This window comes from Pelodiscus sinensis, chromosome 30, assembly GCF_049634645.1.
Source record: "Pelodiscus sinensis isolate JC-2024 chromosome 30, ASM4963464v1, whole genome shotgun sequence".
NCBI classification, from domain to species: domain Eukaryota; kingdom Metazoa; phylum Chordata; order Testudines; family Trionychidae; genus Pelodiscus; species Pelodiscus sinensis.
This window is the reverse complement of record NC_134740.1, coordinates 6,437,126-6,456,070: the sequence shown is the minus strand read 5'-3', so window position 1 is coordinate 6,456,070 and position 18,945 is coordinate 6,437,126. Positions and strand designations below refer to the sequence as shown.

Below are 18,945 nucleotides of genomic sequence, written 5' to 3'. Positions count from 1 at the left end.
TCCCAACTCAAGGGGGCCTGAGGCATCCTAGCCCAGCTCTGTGACCAGACTACATCTGTGCTATGCTGTATCCTGGAGAGGCAATAAACTTCCTCTATTCCACCGGCTGGTGCAGTCTGTTTGTGCCATTTCGGGGTGCAGGAGACGGGGAACCCCCAACGCGCCGTCACACCATGGCACAAAGGGGCAGTGCCAAACAGTTCTGGGGTGCTGCCATTTTGAAGTACCCCTTCTTTCCCCCCCCCCACAAATGCTAGCGAGAGCTTGGGGGTTTCTCCATGAGTCAGTAACACAGGACAGACCCTCTCTCCACCTGCCTTTCCATAGCGCATGGCGCTGCTCAGAGCGGGAGCTGCTGACTTCCTCTCGGAGCCAGGCTGTGCCAAAGGGAGAAGCAGAGGCGAGGGGGCAGCAGGACCAGCGACCGCAGGGCTCAAGGCATTTCCTGGTGTCCTGGTGTCCGCTATTCAGGGCGAAGAGGGAATTTTACAAGCAGGGAAAGGTGATGCCCTGAGACACGGCTCCTCCCGGCCACTGAGCCACTGTCCGGTGCTGCCTGGCCGCTCTGAGGATGGGCACCAGGGATAACTGTCCTTCCCCCCATCATGTGAGAATCAGCAGCCCCTCAATCCAATGTGAGGAAACACATAAGAACAGCCGCACTGGGTCAGACCAAAGGTCCATCTAGCCCAGGAGCCTGTCTGCCGACAGTGGCCAGCACCAGGTGCCCCAGAGGGGGTGGACAGAAGACAATGAACAAATGATTTATCCCTTGCCATTCATCTCTAGCCTCTGACACACAGAGGCCAGGGACACCATTCCTACCCCCTTGCTAATAGCCTGTAACCTCCATGAATTTATCTAACTTCTCTTTAAACTCTGTTATAGTCCTAGCCTTCACAGCCTCCTGTAGCAAGGAGTTCCACAGGTTGACTATGTGCTGTGGGAAGAAGAATCTTCGCTTATTAGTTTTAAACCTGCTGCCCATTAATTTCATCTGGTGTCCTCTAGTCCTTATATTATGGAAACTAATGAATATTTTTTCTTTATCCACCCTCTCCACACCACTCATGATTTTATAGACCTCTATCACACAGGCACTGTGAGGAGCTGCTCCTGCCTCCCACTGTCCGAAAGTGTCAGGTGAAGCCTTGAAAGTAGAAATAAGGGATCTTCCGGAAAAGGGTTTATTTTCCGGAGAATCGCGTCTAGACTGGCGCTTTTCTCCGGCATAACCCCGAGTCGGAAGAAAGTGGCAGCCATGTAAATGCAAATGCCGTGGGGGATATTTAAATCCCCTGCGGATTTGCAATTCCGAAGTGTCTCATTAGCATCCCTTTTCCGGAAAGGGGTGCCAATGAAGACACAGCCATTGATTTACAACTAAATATAACCTTTATGCCAAATATGGTGCTTCTATTTACTAACAAGGATAATACAATAAGTACAGCTACCAACTAAATGAATGCCCAAATAATTGTGTAACTTACATGTAATCAGATTCTTAATTTTTACTTTTTTATTCTATTACAAAATGGTGTGCAATAGGAACACTTAAGAGACAGGTTTTACCCCATTTATTATTTGCTAAGTGGTGGCTATTTTAAAAAAAAACATGATTTGCATCTACTTCTGTCTGAACGGAAATTCAATTTAAAATGAACAAAACCAGCATTTAATTTCTGTATGAAATAAAACTACCTTAAATGTGAAGGATACATAAGAAAAAAGTATCCAAAAACTTTTTGCGTCTAAAATTCATTTATTAAACAAAGGAAATATCCTCAGTGAATTTAACCAATTGATCTAGTCATCATGTTCTTCAAGATGTTAGAACACTCTCATAAACCAGTTTTTTTACTGAGAGAAGAGGAAAACAAGTTTTTCTGCTTCATCAACTCTCGGTTATGCAACAGGGAATGAACTAATCATTGAATTGAAGTAGCTGAATAAACCAAAGTGATAAAACAGTCTCTCTTCACCTGCAGAAGAAACTACTGCTGATGTAAACACTGGTTCTGGGCACTTACACAAGTGAACTAGTAGAATTCATTTAAAAGTTGACAGGAGTCATGTTCTATTTAATTTTTAAATTTACTTCATAAGTTAATTAAATAGGTTATGATAAATTTAGGCCATAACCATTTTTAATTTAATTTGAAAGGTATATTATTTAAAACAAAGCCTATTTAAATGGGATCACAATTCCAATTTTAATAAAGCTCTCCTGCCCCAGATAGGAAGGGACTTAGGGACACAGGCACTGGGAACACCAGAGTTCCCCTTCCTCAAACAGAGGGAGAATCACCTGGGTTCCAGGCAGGGGTGAGGTTGTCAGGACACAGCACAAGGGGACTGGGTTCCTGGGCAGCTGTGTGGGGTGGGGGGATTGTTTAGAGAGTCACGTGGGTAAGGGTGTAAAATAGGGCGGGGCTAATCACTCAGAACGTGATGTCCAGGGGTACACATCAGCCGGGGAAGGAACATGTCTCTTATAAGGCTGGATTTATGCAAATGAGAGAGGCCGTGTCCTCTTTAAATCTGTCCCTCCCTCTGCCGAGACTGTACCCGCACAGAAGTTCTGCAGTCCCTGTGTCTGGGCAGGGAGCAGCCAGTCCTCTCAAAGGTCCTCGAACAGCAGGAAAATGAAAAACCCTAAGTTTCTCCTTTTGCTTTTCGCCGTAGCCACTTTGAGAGGTATTTTCTACGGGAAGAGTTAGGATACTATTGTGTTATCGCTGCTTTAATCCTCGTATTAACACCCGGTCTTTATTCCCAGGTGCCCGGTCCCAGGTGCAGCTGGTGGAGTCCGGAGGGGATGTCAAAAAGCCCGGAGAGTCTCTGCGCCTCTCCTGCAAAGCCTCCGGCTTCACTTTCGACGATTACGGGATGAGCTGGGTCCGGCAGGCTCCGGGGAAGGGGCTGGAGTGGGTCGCGTTTATCAGCTGGAGTGGGAGTACTATATACTACCTTGATGCCGTGAAAGGCCGATTCACCATCTCTAGAGACAACTCCAATAACCTGCTGCAGCTGCAAATGACCGGCCTGAAGCCCGAGGACACCGCCCGCTATTACTGTGCGGGAGACACAGTGAGCAGAAGCCGGTCTGAGCCCAGACACAAACCTCCCCCTGCAGTGAGCAGCGAAGCCGTTTGGCGCTCGGGGCGCCCAAGCTCCATGTATGGAAATGAAACCGAGTTCAGAGAGAGGCTGGGACCAGCAAACCCCTTTCACTGTCGCTCTCAGCCCTCCGCCTTGAGGGCCGGCAGCTCCCGGGACAGGGCTGCAGTGGCTGCGAGGGGGATATCAGGGCGGTTCCACCCGGCACACAGAGAACAGCTCCTCCTTCCAGAGCCGGGTCACCTTCTCCCCGGGCACCTCCAAGAACCTGCACCGCCCCCTATTACTATCGCTGCGCCTGGGGACCCAGCCAAAAAGGGGAGGAAGATTCTCACCGGATTCTCGGGCCTCTGTCAGCCCGCAATTTGCCTGTCCAGGGATAGCGAAGCATGCGCTGCATTTTTGTCAGCTGGAAGTGTCCGGGAAGCGCGCGATTACCGTGTCCAGCCCCACCCCTCCTAAACAGGCTCCTTGAATCGATGCTCTTGGTATCTTGACACGGGACCTTCTGTGACTGGAACCTCTGCCCTGGGCCTGGAGCCCCGCCACCCCCGGGCAGTGTCACCTCCCGCTGCGGGCTGGGCCCCGCGGAGACACGGCCCCGGTCCCGAGCAAACCCCCGTCAGCGACAGCTGGAGAGATGGGTCCGACCAGACCCATCAATCAAGGCGCCCCCTCCCCCCCGGAAGATCCACAGCCAGCACTTCAGACGGGGGGAGGGGGGAGGTTCAGCATGAGGCTTAATCCACAATGCGAAATTCTTTGCACAAGGATAACCAGCCGGTCTACGGCCCCGCCTCACTTGACTCTCTCCAGTGCTGACCCTGAGGCCGCGTGTTGGACCTCGAGGCAGAGGCCCGTGGAGCGGGTTGGAAAAGCTCAGGGAGAGACCCCTGGGCGGGTGGGATCCAATCCCATTGGTGAGGGGTCAGGGGTCACTGGGGTGGAGCGGGAGGGGTGAGGTCCTGCCTGATGGCTGGCTTCTGGCGGTGATGCGGGCCCTACATTGCGCTCCATGGCCGGGGCGATGCGGCCAGATTTGGTGCCTGAGACAGGAATTCTTAAAGGAGCCCAGTGATGTTGGGGCCCAAATCCGCTCCGCAGCCTCCCTATTCCCGGGGAACCTTGACTTTGTGTAAGCAGGGCAATGATCCCGCTATTGTGGGGAACTTTCCTGGCTTCTATACACCCCGGTGAAATGAACCAGCGAAAGGATCTGAGTCCCCGCTCCCACTTCCTTTACCCCACGGCTCCCTGATCCTGAGGGCTCCCCCTCCACTCTCCTGAGTAGCAGAGCCCTTGAAACCCCAACAAGGCTGGGCCCAGGTTTCCTGGGGCTTAATCCCCGACCTTGTAGTCACTAGGGGCAGGAGTTAGGGTGTCCCCACTCCGAGGTGCTCTCTTTACACCGCAGGCCTTCTTGGCCCAGTGATCACTTCATAAGGTTCAAAGCAAATACAATTTATTAAACATCAACTGATTAAAGAGAATAGAATAAGAAACAATGAGAATGGTTAAATGAGAACACACAGCCCTGCTCTGTAGCACAGGGACATCAAAACAGCAGCCTGCAGAGTGTAAGGACAGTCCACAGTCTCTTCCTTAGAGGCCCCTTAGAGGCCTTGGATGTGCTGCGGAGGGGGGGGGCTGCAGGCTGGGCACGCCTGCTCTGGCAGTGACCACACAGCCTCAAGCTCTAAGTGGCCAGACCCCTCTCCCAGTCCAGAGCCTCTCCCCACACTTTGCAGTTCCCAGCTGCTCACCACATCCAGCTGCAGGCTGAGCTGCTTGGCCAGTCTCTAGCTTCTTGTGTTGTTTCTCTGTTCCTTTTGGCTCTCTGAGCACTGCCAGTCTGCTGCTCAACACAGGATCTGCGCTCCTTGAGCTGTGTGTGTCAGGCTCAGCTGCTGCAAAAACTGCCCCTCAGCACAGAGCTTGCACTCCTTGGGCTGTCTTTCAGCTCTCTGTTTGCTCAGAGAGAGCCAGAACAATCCCAGCTCACAGGGAGGATGGGGCCTGGCCTCTCCCCTTCCACACTGGCCTGTCCAACCTGTCAATCAGGCTGAGCTGGAGTGTTGGCTGCTTTCCGTTGTCTCTGGGGTCTGTCAGACACATGTCCCTTCTGAAACTGGGAGCTGGCAAACCAAAAAACTCCCACAGAGTTTTAGTAAGGGGTAACAGACCCCTTACAGTAGCAACGGGATCTACATCCTCACAGTGTAAACACAACATCCCTCATCAGGCTTCATGTCTGTAAATACAATTATGATCCTGTGCCCATAAAATTCAGGACTTTCTGACTATTCATGTTTCAGCGCTGCCCGTATAAGGCACCACAGTAACAACGCGCAGCTCGGAAAAGCCAGATACAAGGATCGGTGGTTGGAGATGCAGTAACTCGAACCTGGATTTCCCAAGGTGCCTGGCTGCAAAGGCCCAATATCCCCACGTCAGCCTCAGCCACAGGATGAGGGGAGAAAACAGGAAAAGGAAAAGCAGCGCCCGGGTCACTGGGGGTTGAATATTTCTGCAGTTTGCTGGGCACCGGGCACTGATGCTCCGGACCGGCCTTCAAAACTCCCCCAGGGCCTCTGAGGGTCCAATCCGCGGAAAAGGCCCATCAGTTTCCCAGCTCCTCGGGCCTCCCTACCAACACAGATGTTTGCCTGATGCCCTCACAGGAATTCCGGGTCCCCGGACAACACATCAATGGGCCCTGGGTGGGGGGAGCCACAAGCCTGTCCTGGCCCCACTGAAAGAAACCCTGAGGGCCACCCCTCTGTGAGAGGACCTCTGGTCGGTCACAGCCCCACCCCCCACTTGCCTGGAGGTTACCCCCCAATCTCCTTCCCCTCCCCCCAGCAGCTCTGTGCTCAGTCTGGCTCTTTTTTCTGTCTGGTCCCAGCTACACCCCACCTAACTCTGCCCGGAGGGGTTCTGTGCCCAGCTCAGCTCCTTTCTTCCAGCGGCCCTGCCTATCCCAGTCACCAGCCCTCCGTTCTTTGCCCTTCCCAGCCTGATTCCTCCTCCGCCTCGGCCAGAGCTCCCTGCAGCCCTGTGCCCAGCTCTATCGCCAGAGCTCGGCTCCCTCCTTCTATTCCCAGCCTGGCTCCCCTCACTCCGCTCCCAGCCCACCCCCTTCCCAGCCCGGATCCCCTCTTCCTCCTCGCTCCCATGATTACAAGGTTGCAGCGGTTGCTGCCGTGAACTCCGCCCGGCTCTGCCTTCCCAGCGTGTCTGGGGACTCACCTTCCCCGTCGCCCTTGAGCCGCTCAGGGTCGCTCCTTCCCCGGCACTGAGCAGCGGGTGCACCCGAGCCAGACAGCCACTCTGCAGCCTGCGGCGGACGCCGGGACTCTGCAGGGGGCGCCTAGGGGCCGGCAGTGCAGCCGGGCAATGTGAAGACCCGCGTGTCCCCGCCCCACTAGTGCGGCAGCGGCGAGAGGACCCGGGACCCTCATTGTCCAGGAACATTAGGAGCTAGGATCGAACTGACCGTCTGTGGGATCCAGGATCGAATCGCATCAAACCCCTTTGAACCCCCAGGCCTGGAGCTACAATACCCACCGAATCTGCACAGAGAGGAGAAATGTTCCCACCTCCCGGTCTCAGTAAACATGGACCCTCCCCCTTCCACGCACACTCGTGAGCTGAAGCCCATTAACGCCAATGAAACTTTCCCTTCACCACAGTCGACTCCCAGCCAACCCCTAGATGTTAATGGCGAACTAAGTACTGTCTGTGATGGGGTGCAGTCAGGGAAGATCTGGGAGGGAGGCTTCCTGGGGTGCTGACACGGACACTCACATTCCTGCTCTCCTGGGCTTCTCAACACTTGGTCCTGCCAGGCCAACTCTGCTGCTCTCCTCCAGACAAGGCCCTGAGGTGAGATCCCTGCTCCCCCGCCTCCCCCCCCCCCCCAGCAGTACAGACACTGAGTCTCTTCAGGGCCTAGGAGGAGTACTGCCACAGTACTCCCCAAGTGGGATCAAACCCCCAATAGAATTTTGTGGGTAATCCCCCTTTAGCAATGCAAGAGGGGGGGGGGACGTACACAGAGGTTGATCCCCCAGGTAATAATTATTGACACTGAGTTTGATAGAAAAGAAAAGTGATTTGATTCAGGACAAGCAGGGGGATTTCTGTGGTGATGAGTGAGAACGGGCAGACCGCAGGAGATGACAAGCACAAGAACCAGAAATGCGGCAGTAATTCTATCTGGAAACCTCAGTACAAACTTATTCAAACTCATCCTAAAAACCTCTTTTCCAGCTGCTCCTCCAAACTGGAGCTGTCTCCCCACCCTGAGATCTTCAGACCCTTCCTTCCAGTGCAGCCCAGCCAAAAGACCAAGGTCCCTGCTTGCCTGTTCTTCTTTAAGGATTTAAGGTCATTTCCTGCCTACCACTGCTCAGATTTAAGGACAAAAGAGATTGTTTAACATTTTCCCATCAAGCCATTGAGGGTAACACCCTGGATGCCTCTCATTCACACATTCAACACCCACAAAGGATTCCCCACTCCACAGGTCTAATTTTACACTCAAGAGTGATACACACATGAAAATAAGATAAACAGAACCAGCGTGAAGATTGATGGGTTATATGAAATAATTTGCTCAAAGTTATGTTTATTCATACCCATAAGTCCATTTCGTAAAGAGTCCGTGTGATGTAGTGGGTTGCTATGGTTGCTGGTTGCTATGTTGAGCGGTGGGCTGTGGATGACCCCCACTGGCTGCTGTCTGTAGCATGGTGTGACGTAGTGGGGGTACTTGCTGGGATGTGGTGACCCCTGCTGTCTGGAGCAAGACCCAGCAGGGAAAATCTCGCTAGGCAGAGATAAGGCCAAACTTGTCGAACCAGTGGCCAGACACCCCCCATGGAGAGGAACAAAGGAAGGTGAATGCTGCCCTGGACTGGGGGGCAGGGCTGCAAGGGAGTTTAGTTGTTACTGTGGGAGAGCATGGAGGAGACAGCCTAGGGAGAGGAGCTGGAGTTTAGGGGCCCAGTCTCCCCCCAACTCAAGGGGGCCTGAGGCATCCTAGCCCAGTTCTGTGACCAGACTACATCTGTGCTGTGCTGTATCCTGGAGAGGCAATAAACTTCCTCTATTCCACTGGCTGGTGCAGTCTGTTTGTGACATCTCGGGGTGCAGGAGACGGGGAACCCCCAACACGCCGTCACACTGGTGTCAGGAGCGGGATGCACTGCACCCCGTGGATGGAGCTCCCAGCGGTGAGCGACAAGGCGCTGTAGAAGCAAGAGCCCTGGAGCCAGGCGTGCTGGAGACAGAGCGAAGCGGTTCCTGGGAATCGTGGGGCGCTGCAGCACTAGACTGGTGAGTCTGCACCGAGGGGCCCAGCGGGCAGATGGCCTACGCCCGACTCTTGAAGGCAGAGCTGGTGGGGCTGTGCAGAGAGAGGGGCTTGCCGGTGCGGAAAGCAACCAAGGCCCAGCTGATTACCCAGCTGGAAGAGAATGACCAGCCACGGGGCCAGGATCTTGTCCCCAGGGGAAGCAGCCAGACCCCCCCTGAGAGTGTGTCAGGCTCAGAGAGGGGGAGGAGCGCTGGGACCCACCGGAGAGATGAGACAGCGTCTCCCGGGAGGCCTGCAAGCCGTAGCCCATCTAGGGCAGGGGCCAGCCCAGCGGAGCTGCGGCGGCTGGAGATCCAGCTGCGGATGAAGGAATTGGAAGTACAGGACAGAGAGAAGGAACGCCAGGACCGAGAGAAGGAGCGCCAGGACCGAGAGAGGCAGCGACAGCATGAGCTGGCCATGGCAGAGCGGAGAACCTGCGGGGCCCCGGCTGCGCCAAGAGTGGATGGGCCCCAGAGTCCCGGGGATGCCAGGCGCTTGGAGAGGCTCACAGTGGCCCAATTGAAGGACGTGGGCGACATAGACGGGTTCCTCAGCTCCTTTGAGAGGGCCTGTGGGCTGCAACAGGTCCCCCCAGCTGACTGGCTGCAGGAGCTCGTCCCCGCACTGAACCAGGAGGCGGCCGGAGTGCTCAGTCAGCTGGAGGACCTACAGCCAGGGGATTACAACCGAGTCAAGGAGGCCCTGCTGCACAAGTTCGGGCTGACCCCCGAGATGTACAGGAAGAAGTTCCGGGGGGTACAGAAAGGGCCACGGGAGACCTATGTGGACCTGGCCTCCTGCCTGGCGCAATACTGCCGCAAGTGGGTCTCGGGAGTCGGAGCCCAGACCGCAGAGAAGCTGCTCAAGCTGGTCATGATGGAGCAGTTCTATGAAGCGTGCCCACCCAAACTGAGGCTGTGGCTCAAGGACCGGAGACCAGAGAACCCCCAGGAGGCCGGGAGACTGGCGGATGAGTTCACGGAGAGCCGGTCCGGGGGTGAACGGGAGTCCCGGAGAGAAAGAGAATCGCGCAGAGACCGGTTCTCGGCGGAGCAACGGAGAGAGACACCTCCGAGGCGAGCCCCAGGGACCAGGACCAGTCGTCGATACCCCAGAAAACCAGCCAGGGCCCGGGCAGAGCCGACCCGAATGGGCCCACAGAACCTAACTTGCCATCGCTGTGGGCAACGAGGCCACAAGAGGGCTCAATGCACCAGGCGCAAGAACAGGTCCCATGACCTGGGACGTTCCAGGGTTAACTGGCTGGGGCGGGAGGAAGGGCAGGCTGCCCCAGTGGCAGGGGCTGGCCGGCAAACCTCAGCTCAGAGAGAGGGGAAGGATGCTCAGTGCACCTCCCCTGGGAGGTCTGACCCTCGGGAGACAGATTTATCCGTGCACCGGGTGGGGGCGGGGCGGCCCCTACGGAGGGACTGCCTCGTACCCCTGGAGGTGGACGGCAGGAAGGTGACGGGTTTCTGGGACACGGGGGCGGAGGTGACGCTGGCCCGGCCGACATAGTGGCCCCAGACCGTATGCTACCCGACACTCAGCTGACACTGAGGGGCATAGGCGGCACCCCCTTTGAGGTACCTGTAGCCAGGGTGCATCTGAAATGGGAGGCCAAGGAGGGCCCCAAGGAAGTGGGGGTGCACCCACACTTGCCCACCGACGTGCTAATGGGGAGTGACCTAGAGGAGTGGCCAGACGGACCCCACAGGACGCTGGTCACCACCCGTAGCCAGAGCAAGCGAGGGGCTTGCGGCCCGGAACTCGAGGAGGTTCCCCAACAGGGGGCCCAGGGCCCCGTCCCAGCAGACCTAGAGTTGGACCTAGGCAGTGGGGGGAACCACGGCCCTGTCCCAGCCCCAGCCGCTGAATTCCAGGCGGAGGTGCGAGCGGATCCCTCCTTGCAGGCCCTGAGGGACCGGGCTGACCTGGGTGCCGCTCAACCCCTAGGAGGAGATTGCCAGGAGAAGTTCCGGTGGGAGAGGGGATTTCTGTACCGGGAATGGCTTTCCCCCGGGACGGTAGGCAAGTGGGGGCTCCAGCGGCAGCTGGTGGTTCCCCAAAGGTATCGCCGCAAGGTGCTACACCTGGCCCATGACATCCCGTTCTCGGGACACCAGGGGATCCGGCGCACGCGGCTGAGGCTGCTCCAAAACTTCTATTGGCCGGGGATGTTTGCAGCTGTCCAGCGGTACTGCCGGTCCTGCGACTCTTGCCAACGAGTGGGGAAGGCCCAAGACAGGAGGAAAGCTGCATTGAGACCCCTGCCCATCATAGAGGAGCCTTTCCAGAAGGTGGCGATGGATATTGTGGGGCCCTTCAACAGAGCGACCCGGACAGGGAAGAAATACATCCTGGTGGTGGTGGACTTCGCCACCCGCTACCCCGAGGCCGTGGCCCTGCCCTCCATCGAGGCAGACACGGTGGCAGACGCACTGCTGACCATTTTCAGCAGGGTGGGGTTTCCCCAGGAGGTTCTCACGGACCAGGGATCCAACTTCATGTCGGCCCTGCTCCGGTGCTTGTGGGAGAAGAGTGGGGTGCAACACACCTGGGCCTCGGCGTATCACCCCCAGACCAACGGGTTGGTGGAGAGGTTCAATGGGACTCTGAAGCAGATGCTACGGACCTTTATGCACAAACACCCGCAGGACTGGGACAAGTACCTACCCCACCTGCTGTTTGCGTACAGGGAAGTGCCCCAGGAGTCCACGGGGTTCTCGCCGTTCGAGCTGTTATATGGGAGGCGAGTGAGGGGCCCCCTGGACTTATTGAAAGACGAGTGGGAGGGGAAGGTCTCCCCGGAGGGTGAGCCGGTCGTGGAATACGTCCTGACATTCCGGGAAAGACTTGCCGAGCTCATGGGCCTGGCCAGAGAGAACCTGAGCAGGGCCCAGAGGAAGCAGAAGGTCTGGTACGACCGCAATGCACGGGCCCGCGCCTACGCTACCGGGGACCAGGTGATGGTCCTGATCCCCGTGCGGAAGAACAAGCTGCAAGCCGCCTGGGACGGCCCCTTCAAGGTGGTTAAGCAGCTGAACGAGGTGAACTACGTGGTGGAGCTGACGGGCCGGACGCGCGGCCAGCGGGTATATCATGTTAACATGATGAAGCCGTACTGGGACAGGGAGAACTTGGTGCTGGCCGTGTGTAAGCCCTGGGAGGAGCAGGGGGAGGACCCCCTGGTGGGCCTGTTCCCTGGGACCGGAGAGGACTCTTCGCTGGAGTCAATTTCCCTCTCGGACCAGCTCACCCCGGCCCAGCAGGCCGAGATCCGGGAGGTGCTGCGCTCCCACCAGCAGCTGTTCTCCAACAAGCCGGGTCTTACCAACCTGGCTGTCCACCGGGTGCAGACGGGCACTCACCCCCCGGTGCGCTGCTCCCCATTCAGAGTCACAGGGAAAACAGCCCAGGACCTGGAGAGAGAGGTCCAGGACATGTTGGCCCTGGGGGTGATCCAGCCGTCCTCCAGCCCCTGGGCCTCTCCCGTGGTGCTGGTTCCCAAGAAGGACGGGTCGATCCGGTTCTGCGTGGACTACCGGAAGCTCAACGCCATCACGGTGTCCGACGCCTACCCGATGCCAAGGCCCGACGAGCTCCTGGACAAGCTGGGGGGAGCTCGCTATCTCACCACCCTGGACCTCACCAAGGGCTACTGGCAGGTGCCGCTAGACCAGGAGGCCAGACTGAAATCGGCTTTCATCACGCCGCTGGGGCTCTATGAGTTCCTGGTCCTACCCTTTGGCCTCAAAGGGGCGCCGGCCACCTTCCAGCGCCTGGTGGACCAGCTGCTGAGGGGAATGGAGAACTGTGCCCTAGCGTACATCGATGACATCTGCGTCTTCAGCCAGTCCTGGGAGGACCACGTGGCCCAGGTCAGCCAGGTACTGGATCGGCTGAGGGAGGCTGGGCTGACCGTAAAGGCTGGGAAGTGCAAGGTTGGAATGGCCGAAGTGTCCTACCTGGGCCATAAGGTGGGGAGCGGCTGCTTGAAGCCAGAGCCGGCCAAAGTGGAGGCCATCCGGGACTGGCCTGTGCCCCAGACCAAGAAGCAGGTCCAGGCTTTCATTGGGATGGCGGGGTACTACCGGAGGTTTGTGCCCAACTTCAGCTCCATCGCTGCCCCGATCACAGAGCTGTGCAGGAAGGGGAGGCCAGACAGGGTGGTCTGGACGGAGCAGTGCCAGAGGGCTCTCTGTGCACTGAAGGAAGCCCTGGTCAAGGCCCCAGTGCTGGTAAACCCAGACTTCGACAAGCCCTTTATCGTGTTTACTGACGCCTCGGACACTGGGCTGGGGGCGGTGCTGATGCAGGCGGACGAGAAAGGGGAACGTCACCCCATCGTGTACCTGAGCAGGAAGCTGCTGCCCCGGGAGCGGAGCTACGCGACTGTAGAGAGGGAATGCCTGGCCATGGTGTGGGCCCTGCAAAAGCTGCAGCCGTACCTGTTTGGCCGGCGTTTCACGGTGTTCACCGACCACTGCCCCCTGACCTGGCTGCACCAGATGAAAGGGACGAACGCCAAGCTGCTGCGGTGGAGCCTGCTCCTGCAGGACTACGACATGGAAGTGATCCACGTCAAGGGGAGCGCCAACATCATCGCCGACGCGCTGTCCCGTAGCGAGGGGCCCGAACTTCCCCAGGTCACGAGCGGAGTGACCCTGCTCAGTTCGCTCTCGGAGGGGGGAGAACTGTGACGTAGTGGGGGTACTTGCTGGGATGTGGTGACCCCTGCTGTCTGGAGCAAGACCCAGCAGGGAAAATCTCGCTAGGCAGAGATAAGGCCAAACTTGTCGAACCAGTGGCCAGACACCCCCCATGGAGAGGAACAAAGGAAGGTGAATGCTGCCCTGGACTGGGGGGCAGGGCTGCAAGGGAGTTTAGTTGTTACTGTGGGAGAACATGGAGGAGACAGCCTAGGGAGAGGAGCTGGAGTTTAGGGGCCCAGTCTCCCCCCAACTCAAGGGGGCCTGAGGCATCCTAGCCCAGTTCTGTGACCAGACTACATCTGTGCTGTGCTGTATCCTGGAGAGGCAATAAACTTCCTCTATTCCACTGGCTGGTGCAGTCTGTTTGTGACATCTCGGGGTGCAGGAGACGGGGAACCCCCAACACGCCGTCACACATGGCCAAGCAGGGCAGGAGATGAGTCATTATCCAAGGGGGCCCCTAACCTGTCCAACCAGTTATCTCCCAGGGAGCGGAACAATAGGAAGAAAGGGGAGTGGAGCCCCTGGCTTGGGGGCAGGGCTGGAAGTTACTGAGTTAGTTTCCGTCTGGTATCATGGAAGAAGCAGTCTAGGCAATGGGCTGGGATTTAGGGGCCCAGTCTCCCCCATCTCTAGGGGGGCTGAGACATCCCAGGCCTGCCCTGTAACCAGATTACATCTTTGCTGTGCTGTATCCTGGAGAAGCAATAAACTCCCTCTATTCTACTGACTGGTGGAGTCTGTCCATGCCATTACAGGGGTGCAGGACTCTGGAAAACTCCAACGCGCCTTCACAGTCCTCCATAAGGTCTTTTATCCCTAGCGCTGTGAAAGCCGCATCCGGACGCCCCACTCTGTGCCAGGCGCTGCACAAACACACAGGGAGAGGGAGGAGATTCCTTCTGCCGGAGACTGCACGGCAGTGACTCGGTTCGTTCAGGGAAGGCGTTTGTGTCTCTGATAAGGAGGGGAATATGCAAATGGTGGTGGTTGGGGCCTGCTTAAATCGGTGTCTCTCTCTCTCTAGGCTGCACCCAAAGAGACACCCCGAAGCCCTGGTGTCTGTGCAGGTACCAGCCAGCTCTGCCCCCTGCAACGGCGAAAATGAAATTTTGCGTCTATTTAGTGTTCGTGGTGGCAGCTTTGCCAGGTAATTTCTAGCTAAACACGCTGGAGAGGTGGAGGAATAGTTTGTTACTTTGATACTAATGTTCGTATCGCGTCTTTGTTTCCAGGTACCCGGTCCCAGGTGCAGCTGGTGGAGTCCGGAGGGGACGTGAAGAAGCCCGGAGACTCCCTGCGCCTCTCCTGCAAAGCCTCCGGCTTCACCTTCAGCAGCTACGACATGAGCTGGGTCCGACAGGCTCCCGGGAAGGGGCTGGAGTGGGTCGCTTATATCAGCACCGGTGGGAGTACTTACTACCTTGATGCCGTGAAAGGCCGATTCACCATCTCCAGGGAGAACTCCAACAACCTGCTGCACCTGCAAATGACCGTCCTGAAGCCCGAGGACACCGCCCGCTATTACTGTGCGGGAGACACAGTGAGCAGAAGCCGGTCTGAGCCCAGACACAAACCTCCCCCTGCAGTGAGCAGCGAAGCCGTTTGGCGCTGGGGGCGCCCAAGCTCCATGTATGGAAACGAAACCGAGTTCAGAGAGAGGCTGGGACCAGCAAACCCCTTTCACTGTCGCTCTCAGCCCTCCGCCTTGAGGGGCGGCAGCTCCCGGGACAGGCTGCTGGGACTGGGACCGGGATATCAGGGCGGTTCCACCCGGCTCACAGAGAACAGCTCCTCCTTCCAGAGCCGGGTCACCGTCTCCGCTTCCCCCTCCCAAGACCCAGGTCTCCCTGCAGCTCCACTCGCTGACAGCTGCGGGCACCGCCCCCTATTGCTGCGCCCGGAGAGACACAGCGACACAGAGCGCAGCGGGGACCCAGCCAAAAAGGGGAAAATTCTCACTGGATTCTCCGGCCTCTCTCAGCTAGGGAGAGCGAAGCAGACGCCGCATTTTTACTAGCTGGGAGTGAAGGGGCAGCGCGCGGTTTCGGGTTCCAGCTGCTTCTCTCTGTCCCCAACAGGCTCCTGGGGTCGGTGCTAGACGCTCTTGGAACCTTGACACGGGACCTTCTGTGACTGGAACCTCTGCCCTGGGCCTGGAGCCCCGCGACCCCCGGGCAGCGTCACCTCCCGCTGCGGGCTGGGCCCCGCGCAGGCACGGCCCCGCTCCCGCCCACAGCGCAGTCAGCGACAGCTGAAGAGTTGGGTCAGGGCTGGGATTTCCGAGCAGACCCACCAATCAAGGCGCCTTCCAGCTGCTGTGAGGGGGGAGGCTCAGCTCGCGGCCCACAACACACAACGCGAAATTCTTTGCACAAGGATAAACAGCCCCGCTGTGGCCCCGCCTCACTGACTCTCTCCAGGGCTGGCCCCGAGGCCGGTTGCGGGACCTAGAGGCAGAGACCAGTGGAGCGGGCTGGAAAAAGTCAGAGAGAGACCCCTGGGCACTTGCGATCCGACCCCATTGGTGAGGGGTCACTGGGGCGGATCGGGCGGGGATGGAATTTTGCATGAGGGCTCCTGCCCGGGGCTGCTCCTTGTACTTTCGTGTCCCTAGGGGTGGCCGGTCCGGGCCTCTGTCTCGAGCGAGGGCGGCCCGGCCCTTCTCACACTGGTTCCCACCCCAGAGCCAACTCCCCTGGTTGCCCGCCATGGGGGGGGGGGGTCTGGCTTCCAGCAGTGACGCGGACCCTGCATCGCGCTCCACGGCCGAGGCGATCCGGGCAGATTTAGTGGCTGAGACAGGAATTCTCGAAGGAGCCCAGTGAAGTGGGGGCCCGAATCCGCCCCGCAGCCTCGCTGCTCCCGGGCACCTCGACTCCTTCCCGCCCCTGCCTGTGGGGCGAATGCGGCCCGAGAGCGGGAGACACCGCAGGCCCCGAGAGCCGCATCCTCATCGGCCTCAGTCTCCATCCAAAGGGTCTGGTCTCGGGCGGGTCCCGAAGCCCCTTGGGACCAGTCGGGCCCCGGCCGGTCAGCGCATGCGCTGTGCCCGGCGCTTTGGAACCCAGGGAGGGGGCGAAGCCTACGGGCTGGTTCTTTGTTTCTTTATTACTGACAAGTGTCATCAGGGTTTTATGATGGTACCTCGGCTCCGCGCGGGGCCTGGACAAACGCCCCGCCCCCCTCTGACTGCCCGGTCCAGGCTTCCCATTGGCACCGGGCAGAGAAGGAGTTTCCGACGCTTATAAGGAAGGGAAATGCAAATAGGAGAGACGGGCTCTTGTTTAAAGCTCCCCCTTTCTCTGCCCAGACTGCAGTGGGACCGACCATCCCCAACCGTCCCGCCCGGGCTGTGCAGCTCCCAGCCACCGTCCCCCTGAGAAACTGCCCCTCCGGCACCAGGAGAAATGGGACTTTGGCTCCATGTAGTTCTCTTGGCAGCAGCCCTGGCAGGTGGGTCCTACGCTAAATGCACTGGGCAGGCAGAACACAATGTACATGTTCTGTTTCCGCGCTAATATTTCTACCGCCTCTTTACCCCCAGGTGCCCGGTCCCAGGTGTGGCTGGTGGAGTCCGGAGGGGAGGTGAAGAGGCCCGGAGACTCTCTGCTCCTCTCTTGCAAAGGCTCCGGCTTCAACTTCGGCGGCTACTCCATATACTGGCTCCGGCAGCCCCCCGGGAAGACGCTGGAGTGGGTCTCTCGTATTTACGATGACGGGAGCTCCGTGTCCTACGCCGACAGCGTGAAAGGCCGATTCACCATCTCCAGGGACAACCCCAACAAGCTGCTGCACCTGCAAATGACCGGCCTGAGGCCCGAGGACACCGCCCGCTATTACTGTGCCAGGGAGTACCACAGCGCGACATCCCCCTGCAAAAACCCCGCCGCCAGCCCGTGAGCGAACAGCGGGGCGCTGCACAGACCCAGGGGATCCGGTTCATTTCACGCTTCTCCTGCTGATTTCAGCAGACTCGATGGGTTCAGTCTCTTAATAAGATCGCTCCGCACTTGGATTTAATAGGGAAGCCTGGATGGGCCCCGACACAGAGAGGGAGGGGCTGATTCCGCCCTCAGCCTGCAGCCAGAAATTCTCAGCCTCGGGGGAGGGCGCTTAGGTCCGGTGTAAGCAGCGGGGCCTGTAAATAGGGGAGAGAGGTTCCTGGTTAAATCTGTCCCTGTCTCTGCCCAGGCTGCACCCGCAGGGACAATCCGCAGCCCCTGGGTCTGTGCAATAACCAGCCAGTCCCCTGAGAACTTCCCCCGCCGGACCAGGGACAATGGGACTTTGGGTCCATTTAGTTGTCGCTGTGGCAGCTCTGGGGGGTATTTGCTCCCCTCAGAAGCACTGACGGGACCCGGGAACAGTCTGTTATTGCTGCTGATCTCAGCCTGATTCATAACGTTCCGGTTGCCAAGAGCCCGGTTCCAGGTGCAGCTCGTGGAGTCCGGAGGGGACCGACTTTGGATTTAGCGCGTCTTTGCGAAAGACTCGGGTGTTTGGTGACTCTGGTTGAGGAGACACCTGACCAATGTGGAGACAAAAAAAGTGTCCCCGACGCTGCACACCCTGTGACCCTGGTTGGTCTTGTAAGTGGCCAACGCCAAATCAGGAGCCGGTGGGAAGATTCCCGGGTCTCAGAGCTGAGCCAAAGCAGCTGCAGGTGACACGTGGAGCACAGACCCCTCTACTGCCACAGTGCCTGGGGAGATGCGCATGTCAGAGCCTCTGTCTCTGGCCTGCAGCTTTCTGTGCCCAGGGAGCCGGACACGGGACGGGGGGGAGATGGGGAAGGGCCGCACTTTGAAACTTGAAGGTTTCTCTGGCACCGTAAAGTAGGATATTTTAAAATCACTTCTGCGGGAAGGCGCCATGACTCAGCTGGTTAAAGCCCCTCTCTGGTGAACAGACGATCCTGGGTTCAGTTCCCAGTGGTGCCTTTCTGTGGCCTTCGCTCCTCTCCGCTCACCTTTTCCAACGTCCTTCTGGGAAATAGAAGATCCCTGAACTGCTCCCCCCGCAAGTAACGGCTAGTTGAGGAAAAGGCTGATTGGAGAGGAGCGTTGGACAGAATAAAACCACGAGCCTGGAGCTGGTAAGGAGGCTGCAGGAACTGGCATTGGCAAGGTAGATGCTCTGACTGCAAAGTCTGGGTCGCGAGAGACACACGCCCTTGTGACTCCCTGGGAAACCCCCACCAGCGTAGCAACAGGATACTCAGAAAAACTGTTCCCTCTGAAGGACTCCAATGAACCCGAACTGAGTCTGGGTCACACGCTGGGACACGCATTGTTCTGGGTGCCCGCCACACACCGCCCCATTTAAAGTAATCAGCACTTTGTTGCATACTGCTGTCTGAGTTACTTACTTCTCTAAAAGCAAAGTTAGTGTTAGTCATCTAATCATATTTAGTTTTTATTTTACATCTCCTGTATCTCACAATGCTACCTTTCCTTTAAGCTTACAATTAAACTAGTGCTCATTTGACATATCCTAAGTAAGCCTCAATACTTTCCTTTCACACCGCTGATCTGTAGCCGCCTGAGGAATCAGACAGGCACTGTGTGGGGTTTGGAGAATCATCTGGGTGCCTAAATCCCATAGATCTCAGTGCAGGCTGGGTGCCCCGATGCTCTTAAAAATCCCACTCAGCACACACCGCACCCTAGTCCAGTACCCCAGATTACAACCGCCTCCTTCACACAAATGCGCTCCCAGACTCTGTACCCCCTCCAAGACCCCAGT

At 57.7% G+C, this 18,945-nt stretch overlaps 1 protein-coding gene across 1 annotated transcript in view; it reads right to left on the bottom strand.

The window, feature by feature from the left end:
• Positions 1-18,945, bottom strand: part of LOC142821246 (uncharacterized) — a 161,449-nt gene that overhangs the window by 141,896 nt on the left and 608 nt on the right. The gene's annotated exons all lie outside the window — the stretch shown is intronic.